At 40.7% G+C, this 15,529-nt stretch overlaps 1 non-coding gene across 1 annotated transcript; it reads right to left on the bottom strand.

Moving 5' to 3' along the window:
- Positions 1-14,813: 14,813 nt before the first annotated feature.
- On the bottom strand, positions 14,814-14,920 carry LOC136228206 (small nucleolar RNA R71). The gene has a single exon (XR_010688538.1). It is a non-coding gene; the product is annotated as a small nucleolar RNA R71 (small nucleolar RNA).
- Positions 14,921-15,529: the final 609 nt, after the last annotated feature.

Here is a 15,529-nt window from a genome sequence, read left to right as displayed (position 1 = left end):
GCCAGTAATATCCCATCAACTTAACCTTTCTTGCCAACACCGCCGAGGCTTCATGTGCGCCACAAATTCCTTCATGTAGTTCTCGCAACACGTAGTCTCCTTCATTGCGGCTAATGCATTTTAACCATGGACATGTATATGATTTCCGATACAAAGTTCCATCTCGAATTGAGTATCTCGCTGACTGCCCAATTAGCTTTCTGGCTAAGCTTTTATCAACCGGCAAATCTCCCTGTTCCAAATATTGGCGAATGGGCATCCGCCAATCTTCATCATCTACCAGTTCTTCGATGACCATAATCTGATCGACTTCGAACGCTGGTGCCGATCTTATCTCCAAATCGCATGCTTTTTGACTCCATGGTTCTCTACTCGCCGCTGCTTTTTCCAATTCGTCAGCCTTTGTGTTTTGGCCCCGCGGAAGATGCACCATTTCCCAAACGACTCCCTTGCGTGTTAACTCCTGCGTCAATCTACCGACCTCTTTATGGTATTTTACTAGGTCCTCCTGTTTCACCAGATAATTTTTTGTGATCTGATTTATCATGAGTTTAGAATCGCTGTAGATTACCACTCTTTCTGGCGTAAGTTCATTAAGCAACTTCAATCCGCATATCATTGCCTCATACTCTGCGGCGTTATTGGTAGTTTCGAAAGTTAACTTTGCCGCATAGTATAGGCGAATAACCTCCGGGCCTTTGATGACGACTCCCAGTCCAGCTCCCTCTGTGGATAATGCCCCATCTGTGAACATGCTCCACTCTTCTTTTTGTGCCTTTGGACATTCGTCATCATCCCACGTGAACTCATTCACGAAATCGACGAGTACTTGACTCTTTAGTGCTGGTCTTCCTTCATAGCGAATATCAAATTCTCCTAAGCAAATTGACCATTCCATCAATCGGCCGGATGCGTCAGGTTTCTGCAGTACCTTTCGCATTGGAATACCAGTTCTCACAATGATAGTATGCGCCTGAAAGTATGGCTTTAATCTAGCCTCCGTGGTTATCACCGCGAGGGCCATTTTGTCTAACTTCGAATACCGGAGTTCTGCATCCTTCAAGACTTTGCTCACATAGTACACTGGATATTGTTATCCTTCTTCTTCTCGCACCATCACAGTGCATATCGCCATACTGGTGACGGATACATAAAGAAATAAATCTTCTCCATCCTCCGGCCTGCTCATTAAGGGCGGATAACATAGTAATCGTTTTATACCCTCAAATGCCTCTTGACAATCCGGCGTCCATTCAAAGGACTTAGATTTTTTGATGGCATTGTAGAAAGGTAGACATCTCCTAGCTGAGCATGATATGAATCGCCCTAATGCCACCAACCGCCCATTCAGTCTCTGTACTTCTCTTACGTTCCTCGGTGTTTTCATCTCCATCACCGCTTTTACTTTCTCCGGATTCGCCTCAACTCCCTTGCCGCTAACAATGAAACCCAGGAATTTTCCTGCTCTTGCTCCAAACGTGCATTTTTCTAGGTTCAATTTGAGGCCATATTTGATCAGCACTTCCAGGATTTCTTTAATATCCTGCGGGTGGTCTTGCATCTTCTTGCTTTTAATGATCATATCATCTACGTAGATCGAGAAGTTCTCGCCTGACTTGTCTGAAAATATCTTGTTCATCATCCGCTGATATGTTGCTCCCGCGTTTTTCAGTCCAAAGGGCATCACCTTGAAGCAATAAGTTGCCTGATGAGTTATAAATGATGTCTTGATTTCATCCGCCTTCTCCATGGGTATCTGATGGTAACTGGATTTCACGTCGGTGAATGATAAAGCTTCAAATCCGGCCGTCCCATCTACCAATATATCAATGTTAGGTAGCAGATACATATCCTTCGGACAAGCTTTATTCAGATCTTTGAAGTCGACGCACATTCGGTACGTTCCATTTGGCTTTTTGACTAGCACCACATTGGCTAGCCACTCCGGATAGGTGACTTCTCGAATTGCATCTGATTTTAGCAAATCCGCCACAGCTTTTTCAATCGCCTTCTGCCTCTCTAGAGCGTGTCCTCTCTTTTTTTGTCGCACTGGGGTTGCACCTTTGTCCACATTCAAACGATGGGTTGCTATGTCTGGACTTATTCCCTTCAGCACTTCATTTGGAGCTGCGAATGCCGACTCGCATTGGATCAACACCTTGGTAATGGCTTTCTTCGTTTCTTCTGGGAGTCCTGCCGCTATTCGTACGTTCTTGTCATTTGAGATGGCGAATAGTTCCGTTTCTCCCAATGCTTCCGCCGGCAACTTCTCATCAACTTTATCCTCTTCATCTGGTCTTGGTTCAAGTGACAATGTATAGGCTTGTTGAGATACAAGTTGATCACCTTCCACTATGACTCGCCCTTGGTGTGTTGGCAAATGTAACGTCAAATGCTTCATTGAGATGAGCGATTCCATTTCCGATAGGAACGGACGCCCCAGAATTATGTTGTAGGCCAATGGGAGATCGATAATTGCGAATTCTAGATCACCTCGCCATTTTAGATTCTTATCGCCCATTTCTGCCTCCAGCACCACCTGTCCACTTGTTTGAGATGATTGACCTCCAAAACCAGTTACATCCATGAACGTATGTTCCACTCATTCGTCATTAATTCCCAGCTTGTTGAATGCAGTCCGAGTAATAACATTACAAGAACTGCCTGTATCAATAAGGACCCGCTTAACGTCCCATCCTTCTACGGCCATTGTAATCACCAAAGCATCCGCATGTGGCTCCGTGATTCGCGCAAATGAGTAATTGAGGGCATCCCCCCTATGTGTGTTGCTTTTTCGCTGTTCACGGCGAGCCCTTTTTGTTGGAGGCTCATAGATCCCGCCTGCTATCACGTTTATCACCCCTTTTTTCTGCTTCTTTTCTGGCCTTGCATCCACTTCATGCGGGAGCGTTGTTTTCTCGTCACTCGCCTCTTTTCTTACGAATTGACTCAGTTTGCCTCTCTCGATCAGCTTTTCAATCTCCTTCTTCAATTCATAGCAATCGTTTGTGTCATGGCCATTCAATCTGTGGAACCTGCAATATTTGTTAGGATATCTCCCCAAATTGGTTCGTCCCTTGGCCTCAGGAAACTGCACATCCTTTTTCAGGGGGCTTTTCTCAATCCAAAGTAGCACCTCATGACGAGTCGTGTTCAATGGTGTTTGGTATCCCCCCCTTGAAAGGAACGATTGCCCTTTCGAACAAAATTATCCTTGTAATGTGTTTGGTTTTGATGCCGTCGACCATCTGAAGTGTATCTAGCCGCCTCCCTTTCTCGCCTTGTTTGAGCTCTATGCTCCCTGTTAACATCGTCCACTTCCATGAATTCTTTTGCTATCTTCATGAGTTCAGCCACGGTGCGTGGCTTGTTCCGGATGATTTCCTCCCGCATGCTCCAATCCGTGGTTCCATCCGCCATGATGTTGCGAATGCTCACTATATCCGGGTTCTGTAACCGCACCAGAATATCATTAAATGCGACAACAAATTCCCTTAGGGAATTATAATTTCTCTGTTTGATCCCCTTCAGCTGCCTATCCGTCACATCCGCTGCTTTACAGCCCACGAACTTTGCACAGAAATCACGACTGTATTGATTCCAGTTGTGAATGGATTCAGTAGGTAAAGACCGAAACCAATCAGATGCCGCTCCGCCCAAAGTGGTCGAGAATAATCTGCAAATTATGCTTTCACTCGCTCCTGCAACATCCATTAATTCTCTATAGTTCCTGACATGTGCTTCAGGATCAGAATTTGGGTCCCCATAGTATTTAGGTATCGCCGGCGCTTTTATCCTGTGATCTGGAATAAATTCCCGCAACGATGGAGCGAAGGGCGAATCGCTCTGCACCTCTGCTCTCGCCCTTGGTGTGTACCCCATTCGCTCCATCATACTCCGCAGTTGATCTTCCAATTCAATATGGGGTATTCGCCGATCCACTTCCACCCGCTGCTGGTGAACTCTAGGTGGCATCCACCCGCCAATTGGTGTTGAAAGTTGTTCCCGCCGTGGTTCTAGCCGCCGTCCAGTTATAGGATCAAAGTTCCAAGTGTGCTCCTGTCCAGACGTATTCGCCCCAGACGTCATCAACTCTGAATATCCGTGAACAAAGGGCTCCGTTTGTCATAGCGGAAGGATTCCTGGCATTCCCGACGTCGGTTGGGATGTTTGCCAGGTCGGATGGATCGTCATACTAGGATCGTAATTCGAGTAGTTGCCTGGGTGGCTGTGTGGGTTCATGCGACTACTCTGACCTATCTGATTTGGCTCTCGAGATGGCTGCGGAAGCGCAGATATGGTGGCAGTAGTCGATGGTTGTGTGGAGATGACAACAGGTTGTTGAGGAGCAGCCGCCATGGCGGTATTGCGATCAGCGATTACGGTTAGCAAACTAATCATTCGATCCCCCGCCGCTTGGCTCATATTTGAAGCCAAAACTTGTCCTGCCATTTGGACGAAATCGCTATTGGACATCTCCATCTCAGTTTGCACTTGGACTTCCAATAATGGACTCAATTGTCCCGAAGGGTTCGTCGAGCTAGGCACCATAGGTTGTGTACTCGCAGGCTGCGAATTCGCAATCCGTGGACCCCTTGAGTTCATACTAGTTGATCTGGTTGTAACGCCGGTCGTTCGTGATGGTTCTGACATGTTCTTTGTGTACCTTTAACCAAATGTTGGTAAAAAAGGTCCACGATCACCGCACCAATGATAACTTGCTGGATCCGATTAGATGATCTCCACCGTAGTTACCTGCAAAACAGAACCGGAGACAGTATCTTCGGGAAAACTCTCCGACGATCAAGTCAGTTTTTGTAGGAGGGTCGGTAAATTGATAATAGTATTGCTGGAAAAATATGAACGTACCTCCCCCTCTGGCCTTATGTCTTTTTATAAGTGTTCTGAAGTAACCGCCGAGGGCGGTTACTCCTTCTAGGCCACGTCCCTTACGTGGCAACAAACGTGTTTGAGTGGGAGTTTTAATGCTCCGTTTAGGATGTCGGGGTGGTTATTCGCTTTACCCGCTTCCTTTATTCGGAGCCCGTTTGATCTTGGACCATGGGTCTAAGTGTAGATTGGGCCCGTGTTTATGATTCGGCCCGTTTTGGCTTCGCGGATCATCACTTTTGGTTCCAAGTCTTATGTGTGATCCATTAGGTTCTTACTACTTCTGGCCATATGCAACTATTAAATTAATTTCTTCAAGAATTATATTTAATCCTTGCATAACGGAATGATGTACTGAGTATGTTATTGGCAAGTCTGTAATCATTCCCCCAGAGTCTGTTAAGAAGACAGGTTGATTCTATCGTTAACCCTTCCATATTAGTTACAGTATAATTCGATCCTTTATCAACTACATCCTTGAACTGAATCTTATGACTATGGATGATGTCAAGTCACATATAGCGAGACGTTCGTTTTACTTGTACAGGCCGAGTCAACTCAAAAAGATAGGTTAAGTGAAATCTGTATTTCTTACTCTTAAGCTGTCACCTTGCAAGGATTTAGAGTCGAGTCTTCCACAAGAGATCCTTGGATGTATCTCCCATTAATCGGGAGTGATAAATGCTCAATCCAATGTATAACTACCCTGACATTACCTCCTGTGACACCCAACCTTTGCAGTTCACACCCCAGAGTCATCTCTGTTAAGGATCGTGGGACCGCAGGATCAAAGTCTCACATTCAGTAATTCAGGATGACCAATTAACATTCCTTTGAGTCTGAGGATTAGTTATACCTATTAATACCAATGAGATGAACAGGTAACAAGGATGAATCTACCCATCCTGTTATCTCAAATTGGATCCCCAATCCTAATGAACGACGTTTCATCGGATCTATGTAACTATCCAGATATCTATATATATGAAGCTTGTGAGATCCGCTTTCTATCGGATAGAAGACATTGTTACATACAAGTCTCAACCGTGATATATCAATCCTAAACATATCACTTGACTTGGGGTGGTTTTAAGTTTATTAGTTTATTATAAAGTTTTGTCTCACTTCATGCTTGTATGAACACTTTATAATCACTTTAAACAAACTTACGGATTTCCTTTTATTAGACTTTATTTAGTGCTTAAAAGGGATTGCCTTTATATAGTTATAAAACATATATATCATTAAAACAAATGATATAAAGAACGATTCATTTACATTAAGTTTGTATCCTGCAACAATTGTGTATAGGACACTAAACCCCAACAGTGCTTGCTTGAGACCATACAGAGCCTTTTTTAGTTTATAAATGTGGTTTGGGAACTTGGGATCCTCAAACCCTGGGGGCTGATTAGCATAGACTTCCTCGTTTACAACTCCATTAAGGAATGCACTCTTAACATCCATTTGAAATAATTTAAAGTTCATATAACTTGCATACGCACATAAAATTCTTATAGCCTCTAGCCTTGCCACTAGGGCGAAGGTCTCACCGTAGTCAATACCTTCTTGCCGACTGTAGTCCTGAGCTACAAGTCTTGCTTTGTTCTTGACCACGTTCCCTTGTTCGTCCAGCTTGTTGCGGAAGACCCATCTTGTTCCTATGGTCTTCTGGCTTCTTGGTTTTGGCACTAAGTCCCATACTTCATTTCTTATGAACTGATCAAGTTCTTCTTGCATTGCATTCATCCAGAACTCATCGTACTCAGCTTCAGTGAAGTTCTTTGGTTCCTGAACTGAGACGAATGCTACGTTGCTAAGGTATCTCCTGAGTTGATTTCTCGTCATCAGGGTGTTTTCAGCAGCATCAAGAATGACACTTTCTGAGTGTCCTCTTGGTATTCTGATCTCTTTTGGAAGAGTGATGTCTTGAGCTGGTTGTGTTTCAACAATCTCTGCAGGTGTAGATTGGTCAGTGAAAACAATTTGGGTTTCACTTTTACCTTTGGTCAGCCCTTGAGGTAGTGACTCAGCGGCTGTTTCTTGGTCAGTGGGTGCTGAGTATGGATCATCCTCAGTCAGCTGCTTATCTTTTCCTGCAGGATTAGATTCATCGAACTCAACGTGTACTGACTCTTCTAGGACCTGAGTTCGTTTATTGAAAACTCTATATGCTTTACTGTTTGTTGAGTAGCCTAAAAAGATAGCTTCATCAGCTTTTGAATCAAACTTAGCAAGGCTGGCTTTGGTATTTAGAATAAAACATTTACAACCAAAGGCACGAAAGTATCCAATGTTGGGCTTTTTTCCTTTCCAAAGTTCGTAGGGAGTCTTCTTTAATATGGGTCTGACTAGAGCCCTATTAAGTATGTAGAACACTGTGTTGACAGCTTCTCCCCAAAAGTACTTTGGAAGCCTATGCTCACTCAGCATTGTCCTGGCTATTTCAACCAAGGTTCTATTTTTCCTTTCAACAACCCCATTCTGTTGAGGCGTTCTAGGAGCAGAAAAATTATGGTCAATGCCGTTGTCTTCACAGAATTCAACAAACTGTTGGTTTTTGAATTCTCCACCATTATCACTTCGGATGTGAGCTAACTTAAGGTCTTTATCATTTTAAAGTTTTCTTACTAAAGTTGAAAACGTCTCAAAGGTTTCATCCTTGCTACTCAGCAAGATGATCCAAGTGTACCGACAAAAGTCATCTACAATGACCAAGGAAAATCTTCTACCACCCAAGCTCAGTGGCTGGACTGAACCGAAGAGATCCAAGTGTAGCAACTCCAATGGACGCTTAGTTGAGACAATGTTTTTACTATGAAAAGATTGTTTGGTTTGTTTTCCATCTTGACAAGCGTTGCATAATTGATCTTTTTCGAACTTAAGTTTTGGCAGTCCCTCAACTAATTGCTTTCTTGCTAATTTGGCCAGGAGGTCCATGCTTACATGACCAAGTCTCCTATGCCATAGCCAGGAATTTTCTTCCTTTGACACTAAGCATACAGTTTTTGAAAATTTCTTTTCTAAATTCAGCATAAAGACATTATCAATACGAGGGGCAGTTAAAATCAACTCATTTGGTTTACCCTCGAAGATTTTACATCCAGTGTCATCAAATATAACTTTTCTCCCATTATCATATAGCTGAGCTACGCTGAGTAAGTTATATTTGAGTCCGCTGACTAGGGAGACTGACTCAATAGTAGGATTACCACCAACGGTTCCTGACCCTACTATCTTATCCTTTTTGTTGTCTCCGAAACTTACACTTCCACCTCGTTTACGCACAAATGTGATGAACTGAGTTTCATCATCAGTCATATGCCTCGAGCATGCGCTGTCAATGTACCACATCTTTGACTTCTCATCACACCTCAGGCTTACCTGCAATATAGCTAGTTATCTTTAGGTACCCAAGTCTTTTTGGGTCCTTATTTGTTAGGCTCAGCAGGTAAAACATCATATTTAATCTTATGACGACACACTTGGACAGTGTGTCCATTTTTCCCACGGAAGTCACAGCTGACCTTCCGTTTAGGATATCTCACTGACTGGTCAGCACCCTAGTGTTGAGTATGCCAGCACACCTTTGTGGTGTGTCCTTTCTTCCCACAGAAGTCACACTGGACATTCCGCTGAGGATTCCATCTCTGCTGACTAGTACTTCGGTACTGAGTCTTCAGAGGAATATTTCTTTTATTCGGAACCTTGAGTTGGTTCTGAATAGATGTGACATCCTTTTTCAGTTTCTTAAAATCTGATTGGACCTCAGAGATAAACTTTTGCATAATTTCTACGTTGCTATGCAAGGTTGAGTTGTCTTGGAGAAGATATTAAAGGTCACTCAGTTTGACCTCTTCAATCTCGTCACATCGCCTGTTGAGTGCTCTAACCTTCTTGTTACACTTTTTGATAAGTGTGTAGAGGTCACTCAGGGCATTAATCATTTCATTTCTGAGCAAGGGTAGTGATATTACCTCAGTTGAGTGTACCTCATCGTCAGATGCAATGGAGGGGTCAGCATGCTCAGAAACACAAGGCTCAGCAAGCTCATCTGCCATGAAGCAGATCTTTGCTGACTCAGTGGCATCAGCTTCTGATGATGATGAATCATCACTATCACTCCAGGTTGCCACCATTGCCTTCTTGCCGTTCTTCATTTCCTTCCTCAAGGTAGGACAGCTTGATTTGATATGGCCAGTTTGATGACATTCAAAGCATGTAATGGGCTTTGAGTTGTCCTTCTTGTACTTGTTGTCGCTGGACTCAGCTTTGTACTTGTCAAACTTCTTGTAAGGCTTCTTGGAATATTTATCATTCTTTCTGAACATCCTTTTCATCTTTCTAGTGAACATTGCCATTTCTTCACCGTCTGTTGAGCTCCCGTCAGTGGAGTCATCTTTCATGACAAGAGACTTTTGCTTATTGTCTTCAGACTTCTCCTTCACCTCAAAGTTCTTCATTGAGATCTCATGGGTCAGCAGCGAGCCAATGAGTTCATCATAGTTGTAGGTGGTTAAGTTTTGAGCTTCCTCAACAGTAGTTTTCTTGGCTTGCCAGCTTTTAGGAAGACTCATCAGTATCTTCTTGACTTGCTCTTCCTCAGTGAAGATCTTGCCAAGTCTCTTGAGCTCGTTGATTATGTTTGTGAATCTTGAGTTCATGTCAGAGATTCCTTCATCATCATTCATTTCAAAAAGCTCGTACAACCTCATGTGCTGGTTCACCTTGGACTCCTTAACTTTGTTGGTTCCTTCGTAGGTGACCTCCAGTTTCTTCCAGATCTCCTGCGCTGACTCACAACCTGAAATCTTGTTGTACTCTGCAGTATCTAACGCACAGTGAAGCATGTTTATAGCCGAAGCATGATTTTGTAGCTTCTTGAGATCATCTTCTGTCCACTCAGCCTCAGCTTTAACAACCGTTTGGCCGTCAATAGTTTCAACAGGAACAAATGGGCCTTGGACTATAGAAAGCCATGCACTCATATTTGTTTCCTGAATGAAATTTTTCATTCTGTTCTTCCAAAAGGTATAGTTAGACCCGAAGAACAGAGGAGGCCGAGTAATGGACAGTCCCTCAGGTAAAATCTGAGTTGTCTGATTTCCTGGGAGGAAATGAGTGCTGTTCTCAGTCATTGTGGGGATCAGCTCAAGATAGTTATATCTTGCTCAGTGAGCTTTTAAGCTCTGATACCACTTGTTGGTCCCTTATAATGTGACAAGGTTAGTTCCAAAGGGGGGGGGGGGATAAGAACTATTTAAAATTTTATCCGTTAAGGTTGACTTCTTTTCTTAAGAAAAGGTTTACATAGCGGCGCTAAGTAGTTTTAAGACACAAGCTTAGTCAACTTGTGACTAAGTCTGTTTCTTTCCTTGAGTCTGGAGATAGCACTTAAAGTCTATTCTTGAACTCAGCTTCTTAGTGCACTCAACTCAGCGTGAGTTCGTTACTTAGTCAGTTTTATAGCAAGCAATATATAAAGGAGTTTAAGGGTTACAAATATGTTACTCAGCAGACATATCCTGGTTCGGCCTCTCCGCCTACGTCCAGTCCCCGGAACGCGTTCCGAGCTTTTTGAATTCTCTACTGAGCTCTTTAAAGGTAGAGCACGAAACCTTTTACAATAGAAGCTGAGTATATAAGAGTACATTCCTCTATACCTCTACTCACTCCTATAACTACCGCTGAGTACTATAACCAAGTACTCAACCTCTCCTTTCTATTCTTCTAGAGATGATAAAGTGTTTGTCCTAAACAACAATTGCTAAGACACTTTAGATGATTGAAATCACTCTAGACTTTTACACAATGATTGGAAATTGGTGTAAGATTTTGCTTTGCTTTTCTCGCAGAACTTCAAGTATGAATTTTGTCAGCGTTTCGACTAATTGAAGATCTGCATCGAATGAAGCAATTGAGAGGCCTTTATATAGTGACACTTCAAGCACCGGTGATTTGGAATTTCGAAATAACCGTTAGAGGCAAACGGCTTCCTGTCATTGTCACTCAGGACGTGCTTTGTGTCGTTGGCCAATGAGATTCTTGCATCTTCTGTCTACAGCAGTGCTCAGCAGCTTTTCGTCAGATAAACAGAATGTTTCGACATTTACAGCAAAGTCTTCTAGACAGCTTCCCACGCCTTCGAAACTTTACCCAAAGTAGAAATACTTTGTCTATAAGTTGGTTCTGTTATGCTGCTGACCTGACTGCATTGTCGCTCAACTCAGCAGCTTCGTCTTGAATCTTTTGTTAGAAGGTTTCTCGATCCTTCTTCATGCTGAGTCGTCGTTTCACTTGATACGACTGCGTTTTATCTTCTTGGACCTTGAGGTCTTAATCTGTTGACTTGGACTTGACTTCCATTTATGGGCCTTAAGACTTTTTATCTTAATATCTTATAAATCAATTAACTCAACATTGAACAAACACATTAGTGTGAATAAATCAAAGCGTTTAAATTTAATGTGTTAGAATATTTTTTATCATTTACTTAAATAATTTTGTCAAATCAAAATCATGTGGAAAGGTGTTTCAACAAAAAGTTTTTGTGTACCGTGTAACAATCTCAAGCTTCTTTAAATTCTCAGGTTTTTTCAAGAGAAGGATTTTTATGATTTTATAAGAATTGTCAGTCCAATAAATATTTAGACGAGGATAGTTTGGAATTTCATGAAAAGGGGAAATGGAAAAACCAAAATTTTGATTTTTAAAGGTAGAGATCAAATATACACACCGAGTTCTTTAAAACGTGAATGAGTTTTTGTGACTAAGCATGAGTCTATATATTTTTCACAACTGTGAATAACCATCAGTATCTACATATCAGTTATAAAAGCTTCGATTAACAGCGGTTAAGTCTTGACATTATCCCGTTTGTTGGCATGTGACCTTGAGGGCAGAATCCACAGACTGGTAAGAAGAAATCATTTTTTCTTGAAATAAAGTAAATGTATTAAATGACTTATGCACTTACATTGAAATGATTGCATCTACATATGTATATGTAATTTCAAAGTGAACGCCTGCAACAACTAGACAGGACCGTCTTAAACTTTTTGGGGCTCCTGTGCTAAATTTTTATCAACCCTTTAATATTTACTAGAATGTTGTATTACGAAAATATAAAAAGAAATGAATTAAGGGTAAGGTTATGAATTTTGAATGGTTGAATATCTAAATCACATATACACTCAATATAATGAAATAGTGTAAATAGATATTATTGTTAGGAATTAATGCAATTACGATAAACGAAACACAAACAAACACTCAAGAATTGTTTACCCAGTTCGCCACTCAATTTGAATGACTACGTCTGTGGGCACTACCAAGCTAGGATATTTCACTATAATTTTTGAGATACAGATTACAAAGAAAGAGGCTATATTGATACTCCTCAAGAAACCCTAATCACTGAAGTTAGATCGCTGAAATTGGGCCTATCGCTTAAATTGGACCTATCTATTAGTCTCTAAAGCCCAACAATTATTGCATTATATTATTATTATTTGACTAAACACATCTTAAATTTTGGGACCCTTATAATTTTGAGGCCCTATGCGAAAGAGCTCCTTGCACACCCTCATCTACTCCCATGCAGCCAGAGGATAAAACACCTGCAGTTTCAGGGTCTTCGGGAGTCTGCAGCTTGCAATTTATTCTTAAGAAGATGTACTTACTGTTGTGTCTATGAGCATGTTAAGCCCAAAATATACCTAAAATATCATACATAAATACGTTAAAATTACATTAAAATCATGCTAATTATATTCATTTGGAATACTTTTACGTCTTTATTTACTTCTTTGATGCAAGGTACTTAATTATTTGGTTAAATCCAAATAGGAGAGAAAACGGATCTAAAACGGAGCTAAAATGGAGGAAAAACCTAAAAAACGTACCGAGAACGCATATCAGCCAGAAGAACGCTCAAGGAGGACGAAAAGCAGTCGAGAGACAGGGAAAATATCTCTCTGTCGCGACTGAGATTTTCATAATCTCAGTCGCGACTTACGGAAGCCAGCTCGGGAGAAAGATGAAGTTTTCACTCGTCCCTATACCCCCTATCGCGACTGAGATTTTCAGAATCTCAGTCGTGACAGCGAACCATTCTGCACACAAAACACATGTTTTAAATCGGAAAAACGCGTCTGTTCGTTCGGATAAAAGCAACCCTTCACCAGCGGACACGACCCATCATTTACAACCCTTCAACAACTATAAATAAGTGATCCATTTCAGAATTGAAAAGGTTGGAAAAAGTTAGAGAAATTAGAGAAGAAAGTTATTATGTTGAGTTTCTGATTCAGAAAAGAATCAGAAAGTTAGATTTCATTTCTGTGTAAACAATCGTGCTGTACACGAATTGTTATTAGATTAGTTATAAAAACAGTATTAGTTTAGTTTTCATTCTGGTAGTGGACGAGATCAGTCTCTATTCCGAAGATCCAGCGAGAAGAATTGACGGCTGAAGCGCATGAGGTTTGACACACTTACGGAGTTTGAGAGAAAGATTGTCAACCCGGATCTCAAAGTTTTCGTTACAATGCTATCCAAGTTTCTACTTCTCTGTTAACTTGTGAAAATTCACATTTCATCAATGATATACCTATTTATTCAATATATTCTTACTGTTGATTATTTTGATATTGTTCTGACAAAATGATTTTCAAAATGATAAATTGGTGTTTTTATTAAAACGTTCTATTCCATCTTATTCTTATAAGAACTTTGTTGAACACTTGACAGATTTAGTTTTTATGGATGACATGATCGCTGATCGCGGCTTATCAGACATAAAATACTAGTTTGATTAAGGTAGAAATCTGCTCCGATCCAGAGAGATTTCTACGGTTCAAAGCCATTTAATTGAATAAATCGCTATATTGTTACATGTTTATAATCTTACAAAGTTAAAGTTGTTTTCTTTGCTTTATGAAAATAAGTTTTATACCTATTATTTATTCCAATTACGGAAGTATCTGTCTTGTAATCAAAATTCCAAAACAGAACTGTTCTCTAAACTCGATATAATCCTTCTATCTAATCCTAATTTACCAAAACCAATTCCATCAATTAAAACGTATTTCTTTTATTAAACCTAAACACGTGATTAAACCGAATTAAATAAAGTTTTAGTTAAAAAGCATTCCCTGTGGGTTCGATATCTTTTATTACTACAAGCGTATACCGTGCACTTGCGGAAATCGCTCAACAAGTTTTTGGCGCCGTTGCCGGGGAACGCCAAAATTTTTGACAAAATTTTAAATTTTTCGTGTTTTATTTCGAATCTAGGTTTAAACATACTTATTTTAACTTTTATAATTTAATAATTTTCATTTACTAATTTATTTATTTTTCAAATTCTGTTTTGTAGGTAGTTTCGGTTCGTGCAAGATTTCAGGTTCATGCGCAGTTCTCGAAGTTCAGGCATTGTACCAGACCCTATAGATCTAGAAATTGAGAAAACCATTAGAAAGAACAAGAAAAATAAGAAAAACAAAAATAAGACCCCAGTAAAAACATATACCGAGCCAGAAAAAATGGCAGACCCACCAACACTTATGGATTACGCTAGGCCAGGTGTGGCCGGTGTGACCAATAGTATCATTAGACCCAGAATCACCGCAAATCAATTTGAAATTAAGCCAGCTTTGCTTAATATGTTGCAAAATAATGTAACATTTTACGGGTTACCCAACGAAAATCCTAACACCCATTTAACAAATTTCCTAGAAATTTGTGACACTTTTAAAATCCCAGATGTGACTGCAGAAGCAATCAAACTTCGCCTCTTTCCTTTCACTTTGAAGGATAGAGCCAAAGAATGGTTAACTTCTATGCCAGCCGCAACTTTTTCCACTTGGGAACAATTAGCTCAAGCATTTTTATCTAAATATTTTCCTTTAGCAAAAACCGCAAGAGTCATAAAGGAGTTAACATCTTTTTCTCAAAATGATAATGAGACTCTTTATGAAACTTGGGAACGTTTTAAAGAACTTCAACGTTTATGCCCACACCACCAATTACCCGCTGAACTTTTAATGCAAACATTTTACAATGGACTAAATCCTACAACTAGGGGTTCATTAGATGCTATGTCGGGAGGGCTATTTATGAAGAAAACATCAGCCCAAGCGAGAGAACTTTTGGAGGAAATGACAATCAACAGCAGTATGTGGCCCGCGGAACGTGGACATATGCCGGGGGCAAAACCATCATCCTCAACCACACCATCAGTTAAAGGTATAGTTGAACTTGATCCAGTCGCGATGCTACAAGCCCAATTTTCTGCTTTATTGCACAAAATTGACAAATTTATGGCACCACGCGATACCAATGGTAATCCAATCTAAACGGATGTGGACTACGAAAATATGAGTGAGATCGAACAGGTAAATTTTATCCAAGGGCAAAACCAAACTAATAATCCTTATTCTAATACCTATAATGCTGGATGGAGGAACCATCCTAACTTTAACTGGAAAGATAACAGTAACAATAATGCAAGTGCTAATCAAAATCGTACCACTAATTATCAAAATCAGTCAAGAGATACGATTAGCACTTTATCTTCTAAAATCGACAAGTTTATAGATGCTATCAGTGGAAAAATAAGTAATCACGACGATGGTTT

This window comes from Euphorbia lathyris, chromosome 4, assembly GCF_963576675.1.
Source record: "Euphorbia lathyris chromosome 4, ddEupLath1.1, whole genome shotgun sequence".
Taxonomy (NCBI): Eukaryota; Viridiplantae; Streptophyta; class Magnoliopsida; order Malpighiales; family Euphorbiaceae; genus Euphorbia; species Euphorbia lathyris.
This window is presented reverse-complemented; position numbering and strand designations above follow the sequence as displayed.